General features: G+C 28.4%; 5 long non-coding RNA genes across 5 annotated transcripts; all 5 read left to right on the top strand.

The window, feature by feature from the left end:
- Nucleotides 1-300: 300 nt before the first annotated feature.
- On the top strand, nt 301-821 carry LOC114414375. The gene is made up of 2 exons (XR_003667202.1): nt 301-420; nt 519-821. It is a non-coding gene; the product is annotated as an uncharacterized LOC114414375 (long non-coding RNA).
- A 12,320-nt stretch (nt 822-13,141) lies between these two features.
- LOC114414367 lies at nt 13,142-13,719 on the top strand. Its single transcript, XR_003667197.1, has 2 exons — nt 13,142-13,258; nt 13,385-13,719. It is a non-coding gene; the product is annotated as an uncharacterized LOC114414367 (long non-coding RNA).
- A 1,817-nt stretch (nt 13,720-15,536) lies between these two features.
- On the top strand, nt 15,537-16,133 carry LOC114414335. The gene is made up of 2 exons (XR_003667187.1): nt 15,537-15,654; nt 15,782-16,133. It is a non-coding gene; the product is annotated as an uncharacterized LOC114414335 (long non-coding RNA).
- A 1,894-nt stretch (nt 16,134-18,027) lies between these two features.
- LOC114414346 lies at nt 18,028-18,595 on the top strand. Its single transcript, XR_003667190.1, has 2 exons — nt 18,028-18,137; nt 18,260-18,595. It is a non-coding gene; the product is annotated as an uncharacterized LOC114414346 (long non-coding RNA).
- Nucleotides 18,596-20,249: 1,654 nt separating this feature from the next.
- Nucleotides 20,250-20,834, top strand: LOC114414278. Its single transcript, XR_003667172.1, has 2 exons — nt 20,250-20,373; nt 20,496-20,834. It is a non-coding gene; the product is annotated as an uncharacterized LOC114414278 (long non-coding RNA).
- The last annotated feature ends 607 nt before the right edge of the window (nt 20,835-21,441 follow it).

A 21,441-nucleotide genomic window follows, 5' to 3' on the forward strand; every position in this document is an offset into this window, starting at 1 on the left:
ATTAACATATAATTAGGCTAAAAAAACGGTTAAAACGTGTATTAACTAAATATATAAATATATATACTACTTGTTTAATTAATATTAAATGCGTATATAATATATTGAAAACAAAATAGTTTTTTACCTATAAAATTTTATAGAAAACTGCATTTTGAAACATATTATATTTAGTCAAATTAAAAAACATTATCAAAGGTTATTTTAATAAATATAATATATTTATTAAATTTTTGTAACGAAACAATTGATTAGATAGTACTATAAATATGTAATGGAAGGTATCAAACGAATCCATAGTTAGAAAATTCTATTGTTTAGGTCTCAACCTAACAAACACCACACTAAAACAAGGCGTAGGGATGACTTCAGTCAAGATTACTCTTGCAGCGCTGGTTCTTGCTTTAATAGCTTGCAATGGTAAACTCCCTTGACGTCTTAAATTGAGCACATGAAAACACATAAAACTCAAGGAATGTTCTAGTAATACCAAAATTTGTATTTTTTTTTTTTTGCAGGGCTTGGATTCATGGGTATACCAAGAATGCTGGGCAATGGTGAATGTCATCTAGATGTTGAATGCATCTCAATTTTACCTTACTGTAAAGAAAAAACTATTTGCAATAACGGCATTTGCATATGTGACCAGACTAAAGCAAGCCTAAAATCTGGATGTAAAACCAATGCTGATTGCGCAATCTTTATTTGTGATCCACCTTACGTTAAACCGTATTGTGACATAAAACATGGTGTATGCAAATGTTCGCGTTAGAATGATCGAGATTTGAGAGTAGATCAATAAAATGTGTAATTAGGAATGACCTTAAGTTAACATTATTATAAAATACACTTTCAACATCGGTTATTTAGAACATTCTACATCGATTTTAAAACTGATGTTGAAAGTGACGATGTTGAATGTATGAATGTTAACATCGGTTTTGGAGAACCGATGTTAACATACATATGACAACATTAGTTCTCTAAATAAACGATGTTAAACACAATAAACAACAGCAAAAAAAGTGTACGCATGATGAACGTTGACATCGATTTTCTAGTAAAATCGATGTTAATATGTTAGTTTAACATCAGTTTTTTGAGAAAAATCGATGTTAATATATGCCCTTAACATCGATTTTTCTAGAAAACCAATGTCAACGTTGATGATGCATACACTTATTTGGTGTAGTTTTTTGTGTATAACATCGGTTAATTATAAATAACCGATGTTAATATTCAAATATTCACATCGGTTATTTATAATTAACTGATGTTAATGTACACTAGTTGACATCGGTTATCTACAGATAACCGATGTTAAAATACAAATGCTGACATCGGTTATTCTCCAAAAACCGATGTTAATATACAAACGTTAACATCGGTTTTGTATTATAACCGATGTTGGTAACGATATTAACATCGGTTTTTGTTAATAACCGATATTGTTTTCAAATATTTTTTTTATATATACTTTCTATTTTTACCGTAACCCCAAAATTGTACCTGTCAAATGCAATTTCAGGAGGCCCAATTCACAGCAAAGAAACATTTTATTCTGTTTTCCAGCAGTTTTAATGATAATAAACATCAAATAGCAGATTTATATATTATAAAGAACAATCAACAAATGAATTCAATGTTCATGTTACATAGAAAATGTAAAAAATGTAAAAAATGTTAAAAAATGTCCCTAAATCCTAGGCTTGATCTCTAATTCGGAGATAAAACTGTGCCCACTGGATCTGCAATGCTTTTAATCTCTCATGCTCCAATGGTCTAGGGTCGTTAACATACTGCATGATTAAATAAATCATATTAAGTTAATAATGTAATACAAATTATAAATAAATCAATTTTCTTTGAAATAAACTTACTGCTTCCCAATTATTTGTAAAAGTTCCTAAAATGATGGTGAACATCCAGTGCATGACATAGTAGCCGCACTCAGTAGTTCCTTTTTGTCTATTACACTAAATACATAATGAAATTTGGATATTAATTAAACAACTAGTGTGCAGACACATAAAGAAATATATATAAGTAGAAGTTTTATGTAAATGACGTACCTTGACGACAATCCACCTAGCAGGAGCCTTTGATTTAGGCTGTGGAGCATCATCAAGACCCTTGATAGTACTGTTCCATATGAGTAACAATTAAAAACTGGTGTTATACGTTGAGGTATTACAATGCAAATGTATTGAAAACAACACTAACCTATTAATAATCCCCTTAAGGTAGTTGTCTGGCCTGTTATGCAATGAACAAAACCAGACAACTAAGTGTTCCTTGAGCAGGATGACCACCATCTGCCAGTGTCCGCTGCAATGGAACCTAAAATGGGTTAGTACATTAGTAACATTAATTAAATTTTGTTATTTTGTGACTTACCCATTTAGGTAGGCTCCAAGATACACATCGCGTTGTGAACTCTGCATCCAACTCTTTATGTAACTTTCATATTCAAACTGCGATTGCCCAAACTCTTGAATGGATTGAGGCTCGAGGAATCCATAGATATCAGAATTCCCCGCTCGCATACATGTTTCAGTGAGATGCCTGTTTATGTTAAGTCAAAGTTAAATATTTATGAATTGAAAGCCATAACTTAGGTAAATAAAAGCCTTTTATATAAAGACTTACAGAATCCACAACTGTAACACTGATATGCTGAGACATTGACCACCGTGTGCGATTTTGGAGAGGTCTTCGTGCTTTATGTACAGTGGGAAATCTGGATTAACGACCCCGAACACGGTGACATCCCATCTAACCTGATAAGGCCTCAAGAAAAGCTCTGGGATGGTCAATGTCATCAGATAAAGCGGATCATCGACCTCCGAATCGCGCTTCAGAGGTGGTTTTGACGGAGACACAGCTACCTGTTCATGAAACAAAGTTAAATAGCCAAATTTGAGGCACGCTTAATGAATTAATTTAAAAAGAAGAAACATATAGTAAGGACAATAAGTACTTGGTTTGATAAAGACTTGATCAGATGTGTCGGCCAAGCAAGGAAGGTGTGAAGTGTCTGCCCCACTAAGGAAACCTCAGCAGTGGGTACAGGAACTGCAGCATCTGCATCTTTAACCTCGTCCACACTCACCTTTACTTGGCCAGGCAACAAAGGAGTGTTATGAACAAGAGTGGATCCCTCATAAACTCTCCCCAAGAGTAGAAAAGTAAGAAGAAAATAACAAAATACAAGATAACAAGAAAAAAGAAAAGAAAATAGCAATACTGATAACAATTGCTGCAATCGAGGTTGTAACACCCTCTACTCCGACATATATATAAATAATAAAAAAACATATAAAAAAACTGAAATTTAATTAAACTAATTTTATTCAAATTATGTAAACAAAATCATGTGGGTAAAAGTATCACATTTGCTTTACTATTACCAAATAAAACTTATTAAAAGTATATCTAGCTCAGAACAAGGTTGTCCAAGTTTACAAAAAACTCAAGTTAAGCAGTGTAATAAGATAAAATAAAAAAAATCTTCAGAATATCATGCAATTGAAATAAAAATTCATGCCTCAAATGTCACATCCTATCAGAGCATTGTGTCTCAACGTCCTCTAACAAGAGATTCTTTAAAGTCAGTCACCTAATCTTTTGCTCCCACGAACACAAGGTTCAAAATCATCAGAGGAGGATCCAAATACACACAACACACAGGAAATGAGTTATCACATTCATAAACAGGTAGAGATAAACAAATCACACATATCTAATATAAGTATAATGAGCTCAACTCAGCATAATTCACATCATTTTATCACTCATTGTGTAACATTACTTATCCCAAAGATTTAATCACAAAATTATATTGCACACCTTCACATTAATCACATGTTCAAAGCAACACATCTCAAGTACAACACAATGTCTCACACTCACATAATTCATTACCCATCATCACATAACGAGTCACAATAGTCATTACACAGACATTATGTAACAGATACACTAAGACTCAATCCTATATATAATGTGGTACCATGTCAGTGAAAAATCTCGTCAGGCGCCTAGGAGTACATGACATGACAAATCACACACTGGTAACTTAGGTTACTTTCACAAGGTAAAATCATAGGAAAACTAATTAGAGTCACGTTATTTTGTGAGAATGCTCCAATCATGTGGGATCAGCAGATCGAGGCTTAAAGGAACATTCAAATCGGATGTATTTACCTCCAAGGCCTAGACTCTAAAGAGTCTGTTAGAGTTTCTCCCTCCTAATTCAGGTCCAATCCAGAAAACATTTTAGCATCCAGACTCTATCTATGAACTATATAAAACACACGACTCCTCAATTGTTCTCAAAATAATTTTATCTTCTCATGCCTCAAAGTAATTAAACTCGTCGGGTTGCATAATGGTTTCCATCACAATACTCATTGCGCATTAACTCGTTGCCCTTAAAGGGTCTTACATATGTGTGATTGTACGGTTCATAGCTCACAACTCAATGCACACAACATCTTAATACACATGTATATTACAATTCAATACATACTCAATTTATCACATATACTTAATCTCAATCACAATGGTATAATCTTAAAGTAACATAGTATCACACCTCATGAATCATATACACATCATATAGTATTAATACATGCATGGCACAAACATAGACTTTACCTATGAACTATGCAATATATACAACTACACAATTGTTTTCAAAATCATTTTAATTTGTCGCACCTCAAAGTGATTCAACTCGTCGGGTTCCCACAATGGATCCCATCACAATACTCGTCGCGTAAAAAATCGTCACCCTTAAAGGGTCTTATAATTGTGCGATTGTACAATTCATAGTTCACAAACTCAATACATGCAATATCTCAGTACACATGTATCTGACAATTCATCACATATTCAATTTATCACTTAAACACAATTTCATGATCCCAATATAATAATTTATCATGCTAATCTAGTAACTCTTGTCCAAAACAAATAAATTATACAAAAATGTTTCTCACAACATGGGGAGTAAAATCCCTCAAACATTTTCACATAATCATATCAAAATTAAAGGAATCAAAATCATAGGTCAAAAACATTAAAACACTAAGAGCACTCAATTTTATCAACCAATTCGCATTAAGACATCAATTGGTCCGTTAAAAACAACAATATCATAATTATAATTGTAAAATAAGAATAATCATTTAATAAACATCCCAAAATTAATTCCAAATTAATTCTCTAAAGATTGTTACACATGTTTATTTAACCCCAATTATGATAAATTCATCCTTACATTTTTAAGCGGGCACACATGTATAGTCTGACCGTGATAACAACGTCTCTAATGATTTCCTAAGATTTCTCAAGCTTTTCTTCTTGTTGCTCTGCTACGGTTTCCAAGTGTTAGAGAGAAGGAGAAGAGATTGGAGTCTCAATTTCATTGTCTTTGTGGGAGACAAATTTCTCTCTATAAATATTATTTCACAAACCCCAAAGATGAGAATGTGCAAAAATGAGTCCCGGATGTGGTGTCCAAATTGCACAATGATCCAACAGTCAAAGGGTCTGAGATCGTAGTTTTACTATAACAAGTTTGAGTGCATGCGAGAAAAAGATAGAATTTTGGGAGAGGGAGAAGGAAAAACGAATTTGAGTGAGAGAGAGCCTAGAGACATATTGTAAATGTAAAATCTGACCTAATATGTTTCTATTTATAGTTAAGGTACTCTCAGCCTATTATTTACTATATTTTTTCTTTATTTTATTATTTTATAAAAAAAAGAACTCTATTTTGCTCTCTATTAAATGAATAAATAAAATATCTTTTTTATTTTCTGTGATATATATATATATATATATATATATATATATATATATATATATATATTATTTACCTTAAAAGCATTATTTTAATTAATAAAACTATTTCTCCTTATTTATTTAATTACAAAAATCTCATTATTTTCTTAGAATTCTATTTATTTTTAAATAAAATATTTTTTAATTTATTTTATAAAAAATAGGATGTTACAGAGCTGGCAATGAAAAAAGCAAACAATAAAATAAATAAATAGAGGAGATTGCGACTAATGTTTATTAAAGCAAAACAATAGAAGAAAAAATCTTCTTAAAAAAAGAAAATAATCTTTGAAACTAAATTTGGTTTTAGGAGTAAATTACACGTAGAAAATTTATTAGTATCTTACAATATCTGTCCTAGAATGATTACTTTTGGTTAATCGTGAAAAATAAAAATACTTATAATTTTTTTCCCTCACGAATGAAAATAAAATCTTTGTTGTTTGTTATATACCTATTGTGATGGAAATAGGTGTGCTAATTGTTTGACAAATGCGGGCCTCAACTCTTCTAGATTCCTGATGGGATGAAGACCCTCATTTTCTTAGAGAAATCTATGTTAGGAATAATATTGACCATCCTAATTATAAGCTTTGTTTCGTTTTATTGTCATGGCTTTTGGTATATTAATTCCCCCATGGTCTTTGTTAATTTTCCTTTTCTTTTTTATCAATAAAATTATGTTGGCTTTCTATGGAGAATTCATTATTTATGGGGTGCCAATATTGTTGGAATGTCATATTTCTATGTGGATGTTGCTTGAGATCATTAAAAAAAATCTGCCGTGAAATAATGGAAAACCAATGCTGTAATTGAAACAGAATGAAGTTGCACGGTGCTTTAATTTCGTCTGGCGACGAGGTGTTATGAGAGACTCAAAAAGGGACAAAATAATTGGAACAAGCAAGTTGGCTCTGAGATTTTTGGTGTCCTATAGAAAAACCGAGATCATTTGAATTTTGTCTTTTTTTATTATTTTTTTCCAGAATTATTAATAATACATGTAAGATTGTTTAATATATCTTGTGACGTAGTATATTTCAAAGACAATTTTTACAATTTCAAATTTGATAAACTTTTTTAAGTATATACAACAATAACAACAATAATTAATCTTATTTTATTAGTTGTAAATGTATTACAAAAATAATTAAATGTCTTACAATAACTTAATATAGCTTGATTTTTATTCGATTGTTAAAACCTCTCATGACTTTTAATTGTTCAAATGAAATTGTCATAAGATCATAGGAATTATCATATGTTAGTTAAGTTTTTACTTTTTATTATTTTCTTTTATATTCCTAACTTATTCATATTTACATTTTGTTGATAAAATTGTCCATATACAATCACAACCCTTTTGTAGTTTTTAAAAAATTGTGATACAAAGTACTAATAATTGTATTCCTGAAAGAAATTTATTGAAAATTATTTCATTTTGTATAACAGTTCTTTATATAATTTTAAAATTGTATAAAAAATTTATTTTAGTATTCATATAATTAAACTAAATATTTTGTATGCTCCTCTAAAAATGGGTCTGTGGATGGTATTCCACCTTGACCGTGTTTTGGACTATAATTGGGAACAAGCTAGAAATGAAGCGAAATAAAAGAGTTATTGGAATGTTGTTGTCAAAGATGTTAGTGTTGGGTGTAGCTCTGAAAGGCTCAAAATGGACCACCATGACTTATTTATGCCTAAAGAGTAAGAAAATAAAGGTGAGAAATAAGGGTTGTGTTTTGTCTTTAAGCCTCCAAGAATACACATGTGAGGATCAACTAATTTAGTTAAGGCGTGTGTGTGTGTGCATTGAGGTTGAGGGGAAGAGAGTAAGGCTAGGTTTGAGAGTAACATATCAAGTTTATTACACCATTGTTTTAGAGAGAATAAGCAAATGGGTAGAGTGCTTACAAGAGTGAAGATGTGAATGAACAAGTGAGTAACGCAATTGAAACCTTATTCAGAAAGGGTGGAGGATTAGTGTGTGTGCAATGTGCTCGTGTAATTGAGTGTAGAAGATGAGATAGTGTAATTGGGAGTAGAACAACCGAGAGTAAGTATTTTAGTGTTTGTTATTTATTATGTGTGAGTGAGGGAATCTGTTGGTACTATAAGGATTTGAAATTTGATGGGTGCGCTCCCTGTTGTTATGATGAGAGGCAAGAAAGAAAATGTTTGTTACGTGTGATATACATGCATGAATTAATGGTATAGATCGTGAATGATGTGTCTTTATTTTACCTTGAACATAATTTAAACGTGCATGCTAGGTAGTAAACGAAAAATTATTAGATAGTTCAAAAGATTAGGGTCATCACGCATCATCTATAGTCCCAATTGATTAATAAAGAATCATGCAACATGTGGTGGTGGTCCTAGACCACCTAATAATGTCTCAATTTTTTCATCTTTTTTTTTTGTTAACTCTTTGGTTCATTAGAGGAAACAAACTATAACTAATTCGGAATTTGACTAAGCGGTAAGTAAAGTCTGATTAAGAATTGTTTTCACACTACTACAAAAAAATTATACTGCTTCATCAATATTAGTTCAACAAAAATCGTCATCAAAATTAACGTGATGACATATTTGAAATTAATTCCAAATTGTCCACATCGGTTATCAAAAAACCATTGTGGAAAGAACTTTTCAACATTGGTTTTTGTATAACTGATGTTGAAATTTGATGGCCAATATTAGTTTATTTAAAACCATCATTGAATGGGCTTAGGTCCTCCCTCGTGCTCTTTGTGACATCCTCTACCCCGACATACATATTTATATAATATCATACATAAAAATGCAAAATTAATTGAAGAGATTTTTTTTTCAATGAACATAAAAGAGTTTACGTGTGTAAAAGGTTAATATCCATGTTAATCATCATATTAAAAACTTATTAAATAAGGGTATGAAAACATCTTCCACCCAAAATAAGGTTGACTCCAATGAATGAACTAAAGACTCAGCATGTGAAATAAAATGATAAAACTACATGTCCAAAATTTCATGCTATTAATATAGAAACTCATGTCTTAATGTTATATCCTATCAGAGCATTGTGTCTCAACCTCTTTTAGCACGAGGTTCTTTAAATTCATCCATGTAATCATTTGTTCTCATAAACACAAGGTTCGAGATCATCATAAGATTCAAACACAAACAACACACATGGAGTGAGTTATCATATTCCTAAAGAGGTAAAGATAAACAAAATCACATATATCTAATATAGTATTACAAGCTCAACTTAGCACAGTTCACATCATCTTACCACTCATTGTGTAATATCACTTGTCCCAAGGATTTAATCACACAATCATATTCCACACCTTCACATTAATCACATGTTCATAATAACACATCTCAAGTACAACACAATGTCTCATACTCATATAATTCATTATCCACCATCACTTAACGAGTCACAAAAGTCATTCATTACACAGACGTTATGCAACAGATACACTAAAACTCAATCCTATATATAATGTGTTATTATGTCAGTGAAAAACCTCGTTTAGCGCCTAAGAAAAAACAATTGTAGCACAGGCTCAACTATATGCCAAATACTTAATCCCAAGCCTTTCAACCAATAATCTTCTTCAATGCATTCCTAAGTTCCTACTAACCTAAAACATTGTTCTTCCTATGGTGTTAGCTTTTGGATTCACTACCTTAGCACATGTATAAATGTATGAATACATGAATTTTGATGATGCCAAAGAAAAATCAAACAAGACCGCTTCAAAGGATAAGCATTTGCTTCAAGATTAATTCAAGATTGCTTCAACAAACAAAGTCTTGTTTCAAGATTCACTTAAGATCAAGCCTTGTCTCAAAACAAAGGATTTCAAAGTCATGCAAGGCTCTGACAATCGATTACCAGGAAGTGTAATCGATTACCAGAAGGGAAGAATGAAAAAGAACTGTTGAAAAGGGTTTTGAATTTGAATTTTGAACATGTAATCGATTACCATATGTCTTTAATAGATTACCAACAATGAAACTCCTGAAATTCAAATTCAAAAGTCATGACCCTTCAAATTATAACTGTGTAATCGATTACACAAACATTGTAATCAATTACCAGTAGAGAGTTTTTAGAAAATCTACCAACAGTCACATCTTTTGATTGAATTTGTGAATGACCATCAAAGGCCTATAAATAGGTGACTTGGGCATGAATTTTGAAGAGAGAGTTTTGCTTGTTCAAAATGTCTTATCCTCTCAAAAGGAAATGAGAGAGATTCCAAGAGAACTTCATTGTCAAATGTTCTCTCAAAAGAAACTCTTGGGCAAACACTTGCAAATCTATTAAGAGTTTCTCCATGGACTTCAATTGTAATATCCTTCTCTTCAAGAGAGAATTCTTCTTTCTTTGCTCTCATTCAAAGAGATTTATTAAGGGATCGAGGGTCTCTTAAGTTGTAAGGATTCCTGAATACAAGGAATGGGTTGTACATGTGTGGTTCAGACTTTGTAAACGGATTTTTACAAAAGGAGTAAAAACATTCAAGTGGGTTGCTTAAGTACTGGATGTAGGCACAGAATTTGCCGAACCAGTATAAAACTGTGTTTGCATTCTCTCTTCCCTTATCTCATTTATTTTGTTGCAATCAATCTTGTCTTTCATGTTTAAAGAACAATTAAATTGATTGCTTCTTCTTTTGCATTCTAAGTTTATTCCTCTTAAGTTGTTGAGGTCGCTGGTCCAACAAGATGTCCTTCTCTGTTAGCTTTTGGTTCTAAAATTTGGGGTTGGCATCAAACGAGCTACCATTACTTTTTGCATTTCAAATCAGGTTAACGTGGTGTTATTAGTACTTTACATCAAGTTCTCCTCTTCTTGCAAAAGCACTTGGAGTAGTCTCTCAAAGGAATCCTTGCAGAACATTCCTTAATTTTTTAGACTTGCTTTTTCTTCAGCATTCATGGTCTAGTATGATCTTCGTTATTGAACCAAAATTAACCTCTATAGAAAGATAACAACTTGCACACCCAATTCATGAGCAAATTTTAGTACTCCTAAAGTAACTACTCATTTGATAGTTAGGGTCTGATTGGATAAACTTCTTCTAAACACACAATTAGTACTCTTATTTTGGTATTTTTATTTCATTTTAATCCCCCAAAAAATATAAAAAAAAATAGCTAACATGTCAAATGTCATGATTTTAATGAAAGGAGTTTGTACTTCTTGAGTATTGAATTTTTTTCCCCTAAATTAGTTAATCTTCTCATTCAACATCAAATACATGTGCCTTAAGAAAAACTCATTTCTATTCCTTGTGATTCATAATGTGTGTTGGAAAGTCTCATATAGTCTACCCTAATTCTCAAGGTAAAACTTATATACTTGTCAGACAAATCCAGTTAATGCTAATTGGTTGAGATGAATTTTAACATGGCATTAGAGCCAATTAGTCCATGTCCATGCATAGCCTATTCTAGTAGCCAGTAGACATTTGAGGGTTAAACAACTTTACTCAATGTCAAATGATTTTAAAATGAAATCTAACAATGTGAATAACCAATGTGATAATATGATCTAATTTCTAATCTCTGCTACTACCCTGTTACAGCCTAGAACAATAGACTTTTCAGATAATGGTACTCCTGTCTGAGGCTCTTCCTAATCCAAAATTGCAAACATAACTACTTTCTATATGGTTGGTTACTTTTTTTTTAGTTAAGGTCTTAGAGCTATTCTATTGTATAATTAGGATTTTATATGGCATGTCGCTACATAGATCTTTATCATTTGGATGCACCATTTTAATGCATTCTTATCAATAACCAATTGAAATTTTCTCATCCCCGACTTTAATACAATTGGTTTGTTATGGATGATACCATTTGGGGTCAACATTGATGCAATGTTAGTCTTTGATGATATTCGTTCTATTTATAGTATTATTAAAAAAAGTATATTTGTAATTCATAGTTCATGAATAGTAGTCAACTAGTCATCGTTAAAAACATGTTTTCTATTACAACCATGAAAAAAAAAATTAATAACTAACTAACTCACCACAAAAAATTAAATATTGTAATATCATGTTTTATATATTATTGTTGACTTACCAAGTCTAATTTTATTTTATATCTTTACTCTCAACAATGCAAGGATATCAAATGAACTAGGGGCTGGTTGACCAAAAGTTGCATATTTAGTTGTTAAAGTCACCTTGTTAATGTACTTCATGGTTGTGGTTTAGTATTTAGTCTCCTCATAGTCACAAGAAACATTTGAGGGCATATTTTCACCAATATACCTGAAGTAATCCATTATGTAGCATCCATGACATGAAACATCAATTATCAAAAAATTGTCTTATAAAGAATTGTCTTATAAAGTTCACTTTCTAAGACAGTTGTTCCAAACAATCGTCTTAGAAACATCAATTTTTTTTTAACTTTTTTAAAAAAATTCTAGGACAATTTTGTGTAGAGCCTATATAGAAGGGTGAAATTTAAGACGATTTATGAATTGTCATAAAAAGTTTTGATTTTTCATGACACCTGTTTCAAAGACGGTTCAAAATCGTCAAAGAATGTGTCTAATAACCATTTTTAAAATGCTTAATTGTACTTGTGTTATTATATATAATAGGTTTATTAAATAGTTATAGTCAAATTGTCAAAGTTCATGTTGACATTTTTCCTCAATTTAGAAGCGTCAAGAATCATCGATCTTTTATAATAAAAAAATCATAAAGTATTATTTAATGTGTCTAACAAAATAAAATGTTTCAAAGTAAATTACTATCTCAAATTCTTTTGTAGAATAAGTAAAAAAAGATTGAAAGCAAGTTAGTCTATCATCTAAAAAATGTCCTAGTAAAATTCATTGATTGGACAAGTTGTAACAACATAACAAAACACTACACAAGTGATAAGAAGAAAACACAATAGTTTAGGCTAGTTTATATTCTCTTGACTAGCATATTCATGTTCAAATGCATACATTTTATTATAAACAATTTCATTAAATAAATTAAAAAAATTGCATTCATTAAATATAATATTTAATTATATTTTACATTAATTACATATTACATTAATAAATATTAAATTAGTACAACAAGAAGATTTGACTAACCAACTCACTTAAATAATGTATTTATATGTATTTATATTTATATAGATATAAATATAAGAAGATAAGATACAAAAATTCTTACTTTTGACCATATACACCTGTTAGAAAATAAACTTTCCTTGTACAAAAATCATTTAGTACTATAAATACATAGTAGAAGTATCAATTGAATCAATAAACTCAATAAGCTATTGTGTAAGTGTCAACCTCATAAATACTACACAATACAAGCCGTAATGATGACTTTGGTTAAGATTGTTTTTATCTCGGTCATTCTTACATTAATCACTTCTCATGGTATTTTTCTTCAACATCTTAACATTTGAGAACATGAAAGCACATATGTTTTTTATGTGTATGAAAGCAAATATATTTTATTGTCGGATTGTACTAACATTTTTGTATTTGTATATCATATTGCAGCGTTTGGATTCACCAATACACCAACAACGACCGGTCCTAATCAATGTCATGATAATGTTGATTGCACGATGAAGTTACCTTATTGTAAGGGAATAGCCCTTTGTCGTAATGGAGTTTGCATATGCTACGATGAGAAAGCAAGCATAACACAACAATGTCAAAATGATGAAGATTGCATTCATTTAATTTGTGCTCCACCATGTGAAGTTTCTTATTGTGATACAAAAACTTCCACATGCAAATGCAAGTGTAAGAACTAGGGAGATGCTAGAGATTTGATCATTAAACATGTAGTTGAAAATGATTTTTAATAATAAAAAAAAATGATTTTAATAGTTATTTTGTGGTATCCATTTCATGAGATGCTTCAAATTTGTTATCTATATACAGGGTAGGATTCAATGTTTGATGTTCTATTTATTTATTTTTTTTTGTTATTTCATAAAGGTTTTCCTTCTTGAATTTTGTGAGCTCACATGTTGGGTCTAAAATTTAAATTGGTAAATTAATCGACACATGTGGAGAATAAAATACACATTAAGTGGTGTTCAACAATTTAAGAAAAATAACTAATTGACTATAATTGTTTTTTTAAAATAATTTATGCACAAAATATACTAATGTATTGATAATTAATTATATTCTAAAAATATTATCACATTGTAAAAACATTTCAAAAAGTACAAACATCTTTAAACTAGTTTACTATTCACAATCTTTTATAGATTTAAAGGAAAAATGTTTAAAGCAAGATAGACATACATTAAAAAAAACTAAGTTAAGCTCCATGGTTAGACAAGTTGAAAAATATGAATAAAATACATGTTGTAAACATAAAAACAACAATTTGTGTTGATATCCTGATTTTAAACTATTGTTTAACTATTTTTTTCATGATAGATGACATTATAAAAAATTATTATTGATGCAATCTCATTTACAATTACAATGTGACAAGGGTTAAATTCTTACACACAGTCACGTCAAACTTTAAGTTTGTGGACTAATATTTAAAAATATGGTTAGCATGCATATCCTTAACCATCGCTCATATCGAAAGATATACATTTAATGTAAATATATTTTAGGCATTAAATTAGAAATACAATGTTTCATATTATAATAATCCTTAATTGAATTATTATTATTATTATTATTATCCAGTAAGTGTGCTATGTATATATTAAATGTCCATCTAAGATAAAAAAAATCATTTATTTAGAATAATAAATAGTTGACCATACCGAATATTACAAGTATCCATCAAATAAATATAATATATTCATTTCATTAAAAATGAAAATGTATAAGTATAAATACTATTTGAATTGAATTACTTTTTTATTTATAAACTAATATGAAACTTTATCTATACGATCAAATTAACTCACATTATAAAGTTTATGTTTATTATAAATGATTATTTTATTAAATGATTATAGTTAAATTGGCAAAGTTAATTAGAAAAAAAATGATCATAACAACTATCAAAAATATTTAACAAATATTTGTGCTTAATTTCATGTTGACACTTTTGTTCAATTCCGAAGTGTCAAGAATGACCGGTCTTTTATAATAAAATTCACAAAGTAATACTTAGTGTTTGAAAAAATAAAACGTTTCAAACTAAATGACCATCTCAAATTCTTTCATAGACGGAATACAAAAAGTTTGAAAGCATGTTAGTTAATCATTTATAGATTTCTTAATAAAATTCATTTCTTAGACAAGTTTTAATAACATAACAAAATACGACACAAGTAGTAAGAAAAAAACACAATAATTTGAGCTAGTTTACATTCTTTTGACTTGTATATTCATTTTTCAAATGCATACATTTATTATAAAGAATTTCCTTAAATAAATTAAAACAATTTTGCATTCATTTGATATAGTATTTAATTATATTTTACATTAATTACATATTATACTAATAAATATTAAATTAATACAACAAGAATATTTGACTAACAACTAACTTAAATAATATATTTGATATGTATTTATATTTATATAGAAATAAATATGGAAAGATAAAATACAAAAGTTCTCACTTTTGACCATATACACCATTTACAAAATTAACTTTCCTTGTAAGAAAATCATTTAGTACTATAAATATGTAGTAGAAGTATCGATTGAATCAATATATTCAATAAGCTATTGTGCAAGTGCCAACCTAACAAATACTATAACAATACAAGTTGTAATGATGACTTTGGTTAGGATTATTTTTATCGTGATTGTTCTTACTTTAATAACTTCCAATGGTATTTTTCTTCAACATCTTAACATTTGAGAACATGAAAGCACATATGTTTTTTTATGTGTATGAAAGAAAATATATATTGTTGTAGGATTGTACTAATATTTCTATATTTGTATATCATATTGCAGCGCTTGGATTCACTAGTACACCAACAACGTCAGGTCTTAATCAATGTCATGATAATGTTGATTGCAAGATGAAGTTACCTTATTGTGTCGGAATAACCTTTTGTCGTAATGGATTTTGCATATGCAACGAGGAGAAAGCAAGCATAACACAACAATGTCAAAATGATGAAGATTGCATTCATTTAATTTGTGCTCCACCATGTGAAATTTCTTATTGTGACACAAAAACTTCCAAATGCAAATGCAAGTGTAAGAACTAGGGAGATGCTAGAGATTTGATAAGTAAACATGTAGTTGAGAATGATTTTTAATAATAATAAGAAAATGAATAACTTCAGTAGTTATTTTGTGGTATCCATTTCATGAAATGCTTGAAATTTGTTATCTATATATAGGTTAGGATTCAATGTTTGATTTTCTATTTTTTTAGTTATTTCATAAAGGTTTTAGTTCTTGAATTTTGGGAGCTCACATGTTGGGTCTAAAATCTAGATTAGTAAACTAATCGACATATGTGAAGAACATGGTACATGATAAGAGGTGTTCAAATTTTTTTAAAAAAAATAACTAATTGACCATAATTGTCTTTTAAATAATTTGTGCACAAAATATACTAAAGCATTGATAATTAATTATGTTCTAAAAAATATTAGCATACTATAAAGACATTTCAAAAAGTACAAACCTCTTAAAACTCACTATTCAAAATCTTTTATAGATTTAAAGAAAAAATGTTTAAAGCAAGATAGACATATAGACAAGAAAAAAAACCAAGTTAAACTCCATGGTTAGATAGGTTGAAAAATAGAAATAAAATACATGTTATAAACATATAAACAACAATTTGTGTTGTTATCATGATTTTAATATGTTGTTTAGATATTTTTTCACAATCGATGACATTGTAGAAAATTATTACTTATACAATCCCATTTGCAATTGCAATGTGACAACAACGAGCCAAATAAAATCTTACACACTTACGTCAAAATTTGAGTTTGTGGACAAAAATTTAAAAATATGATTAGTATGCATATCCTTAACCACTGCTCATATCGAAAGACATACATTTAATTTAAATATATTTTGGGTATTGAATTAGAAATCCAATGTTTCATATTATAATAATCGTTCATTGAATATTTATTATTATTATTATTATTATTATTATTATTATTATCTAATAAGCAATTTGTGCTATGTATATATTAAATTAATAAATAAAATAACTAATGCCCCAAGTCAAAGTAACTATCCATCTAATATTAAAAAAACATTTATTTAGAATAATAAATATTTGACCATATTGAATATCGCAAGTATCCATCAAATATATATAATATATTCATTTCATTAAAAAATGAAAATGTATAAGTATAAATATTATTTGCATTGAATTACTTTTTTTATTATTTATAAAGTAATATGAAGCACTATATATATTAAATATATACGCTCAAATTGACTTACATTATTAAGTGTTATGTTTATTATATATGACTATTTTATTAAATGATTATAGTTAAATCGACCAAGTTAATTAGAAAAAAAGGATCATAACAATTAACAAAAATATTTAACAAATATTTGTGCTTAATTTCATGCTGACACTTTTGTTCAATTCAAAGGTGTCAAGAATAACTAGTATTTTGTAATAAAATTTACAAAGTAATACTTAATTTGTTTGGAAAAAATATAAAACATTTCAAATTAAATGACTATCTCACATTCTTTCGTAGACTAAATAAAAATTTTTGAAAACAAGTTAATATATCATTTAACGAATACCTTGTAAAATTTATTTCTTTGACAAGTTGTAACAACATAAAAAAACACCACACAAGTAATAATGAAAAAAATATAATATTTTAGGCTAGTTTATGTTCACTTGACCGGTATATTCATGTTCAAATGCATACATTTCATTACAAAGAATTTTCTTAAATAAATAAAAACAATTTTGTATTCATTAAATATAATATTTAATTATATTAATTATACATTAATTATATATTATACTAATAAATATTAAATTAATGCAATGAGAAGATTTGACCAACCAACTTACTTAAGTAATATACTTGATATTTATTTATATTTATATAGATATAATTATAGAAAGATAAGATACAAAATTTCTCACTTTTGACCATATACACATGTTACAAAACTAACTTTCCTTGTATAAAAATCATTTAGTACTATAAATATCTAGCAGAAGTATTGATTGAATCAATATACTCAATAAGCTATTGTGTAAGTGTCAACCTAACAAATACTACAATACAAGCCGTAATCATGATTTTGGTTAGGATTATTTTTATCGCGTTCGTTCTTACTTTGATAACTTCCAATGGTATTTTTCTTCAACATCTTAACATTTGAGAAAACAACACATGTTTTTTTATGTGAATGACAACAAATATATATTGTTGTAGAATTGTACTAACATTTCTATATTTGTATATCATATTGCAGCGGTTGGATTCACTAGTACACCAAAGACGTCGGGTCCTAATCAATGTCATGATAATGCTGATTGCTCAATAAAGTTACCTTATTGTAAGGGAATAGCCTTTTGTCGTAATGGAGTTTGCGCGTGTTACGAAGAGAAAACAAGCATAACACAACAATGTCAAAATGATAAAGATTGCATTCATTTAATTTGTGCTCCGCCATGTGAAGTTTCCTACTGTGACACAAAAACTTCCAAATGCAAATGCAAGTGTAAGAACTAGCGAGATGCTAGAGATTTGATCACTAAACATGTAGTGGATAATTATTTTTAATAATAAAAAAAAATAATTTCAAAAAGTAATTGAGTATAATTTTTTTTTAAAATAATTAATGCATAAAATGTACTAATGTATGGATAAAGAATTCTGTTGTAAAAAAAAATTATCACATTTTAAAGACATTTCAAAAAGCACAAACCTCTTAAAACTCAGCGACTATTCACAATCTTTAATAGATTATAAGGAAAAATATTTAAAGCAAGATAAACATTCATATGAAGAAATCTCGGTTAAATTTCCTGGTTAGACGGGTTAAAAAATAACAATAAAGTATATGTTGTAAACATAAAAAAAAACAATTTGTGTTGATATTATGATTTTAAACTATTGTTTAGATATTTTTTCGCAATCATGACATTGTAAAAAATTGTTACTGATGCGACTGCATTTGCAATTGCAATGCACCGACAGTGAGTCAAATAAAATCTTGCACACGTTGTCACAAAATTTGAGTTTGTGGACCAAAATTTAAAAGTATGGTTGATATGCATATGGTTGACCATTGTTCATATCGAAAGACACACATTTAATGCACATGTATTTTAGTTATTAAATTGGAAATACAATGTTTCATATTATAATAATCCTTAATTGAATATTTTATTCTTTTTATTATTATCTAATAAGAAATTTGTGCTATGTATATATTAAATTAATAAATAAAATAACTAATGCCACAAGTCAAAGTAACTATACATCCAATATTAAAAAAAACATTTATTTAGAATAATAAATAGTTGATCATATTGAATATCGCAAGTATCCATCAAATATATATAATATATTCATTTCATTAAAAAATGAAAATGTATAAGTATAAATATAATTTGCATTTAATTAATTTTTTTATTATTTATAAAGTAATATGAAGCACTATATATATTAAATATATACGCTAAAATTGACTTACATTATTAAGTGTTATGTTTATTATATAAGACTATTTTATTAAATGATTATAGTTAAATCGACAAAGTTAATTAGAAAAAAAGGATCATAACAATTAACAAAAATATTTAACAAATATTTGTGCTTAATTTAATGCTAACACTTTTGTTCAATTCAAAGGTGTCAAGAATGACTAGTATTCTGGAATAAAATTTACAAAGTAATACTTAATTTGTTTGGAAAAAATATATAACATTTCAAAGTAAATTACTATCTCGCATTCTTTCGTAGACTAAATAAAAAAAAGTTTGAAAACAAGTTAGTATATCATTTTAAGAATACCTTGTAAAATTTATTTCTTTGACAAGTTGTAACAACATAAAAAAACACCACACAATTAATAATGAAAAAATATCATATTTTAGGCTAGTTTATGTTCACTTGACCGGTATATTCATGTTCAAATGCATACATTCCATTACAAAGAATTTCCTTAAATAAATAAAAACAATTTTGTATTCATTAAATATAATATTTAATTATATTAATTATACATTAATTATATATTATACTAATAAATATTAAATTAATGCAATGAGAAGATTTGACCAACCAACTTACTTAAGTAATATATTTGATATTTATTTATATTTATATAGATATAATTATAGAAAGATAAGATACAAAATTTCTCACTTTTGACCATATACACCCGTTACAAAACTAACTTTCCTTGTATAAAAATCATTTAGTACTATAAATATATAGCAGAAGTATTGATTGAATCAATATACTCAATAAGCTATTGTGTAAGTGTCAACCTAACAAATACTACAATACAAGCCGTAATGATGATTTTGGTTAGGATTATTTTTATCGCGTTCGTTCTTACTTTGATAACTTCCAATGGTATTTTTCTTCAACATCTTAACATTTGAGAAAACAACACATGTTTTTTTATGTGAATGACAACAAATATCTATTCTTGTAGAATTGTACTAACATTTCTATATTTGTATATCATATTGCAGCGGTTGGATTCACTAGTACACCAAAGACGTCGGGTCCTAATCAATGTCATGATAATGCTGATTGCTCAATAAAGTTACCTTACTGTAAGGGAATAGCCTTTTGTCGTAATGGAGTTTGCGCGTGTTACGAAGAGAAAGCAAGGATAACACAACAATGTCAAAATGATAAAGATTGCATTCATTTAATTTGTGCTCCGCCATGTGAAGTTCCCTATTGTGACACAAAAACTTCCAAATGCAAATGCAAGTGTAAGAACTAGCGAGATGCTAGAGATTTGATCACTAAACATGTAGTGGATAATGATTTTTAATAATAAGAAAAAATGAATAATTTCAAAATGTAGTTGAGTATAATTTTTTTAAAAAAATAACTAATGCACAAAATGTACTAATGTATGGATAAAGAATTCCGTTGTAAAAAAAATATCACATTTTAAAGACATTTCAAAAAGCGCAAACCACTTAAAACTCAGCGACTATTCACAATCTTTTATAGATTTTAAGGAAAAATATTTAAAGCAAGATAAACATTCATATGAAGAAATCTCGGTTAAACTCCATGGTTAGACGGGTTAAAAAATAACAATAAAGTATATGTTGTAAACATAAAGACAACAATTTGTGTTGATATCATGATTTTAAACTATTGTTTAGATATTTTTTTCGCAATCGATGACATTGTAAAAAATTGTTACTAATGCAACCGCATTTGCAATTGCATTGCACTGACGGTGAGTCAAATAAAATCTTACACGCGTTGCCATATAATTTGAGTTTTTGGACCAAAATTTAAAGATATGATTGATGTGCATATCGTTGACCATTGTTCAAATCGAAAGACACACATTTAATGGACATGTATTTTGTTTATTAAATTGGAAATACAATGTTTCATATTATAATAATCCTTAATGGAATATTTTATTCTTTTATTATTATCTAATAA

This window comes from Glycine soja, chromosome 6 (assembly GCF_004193775.1).
Source record: "Glycine soja cultivar W05 chromosome 6, ASM419377v2, whole genome shotgun sequence".
NCBI lineage: Eukaryota > Viridiplantae > Streptophyta > Magnoliopsida > Fabales > Fabaceae > Glycine > Glycine soja.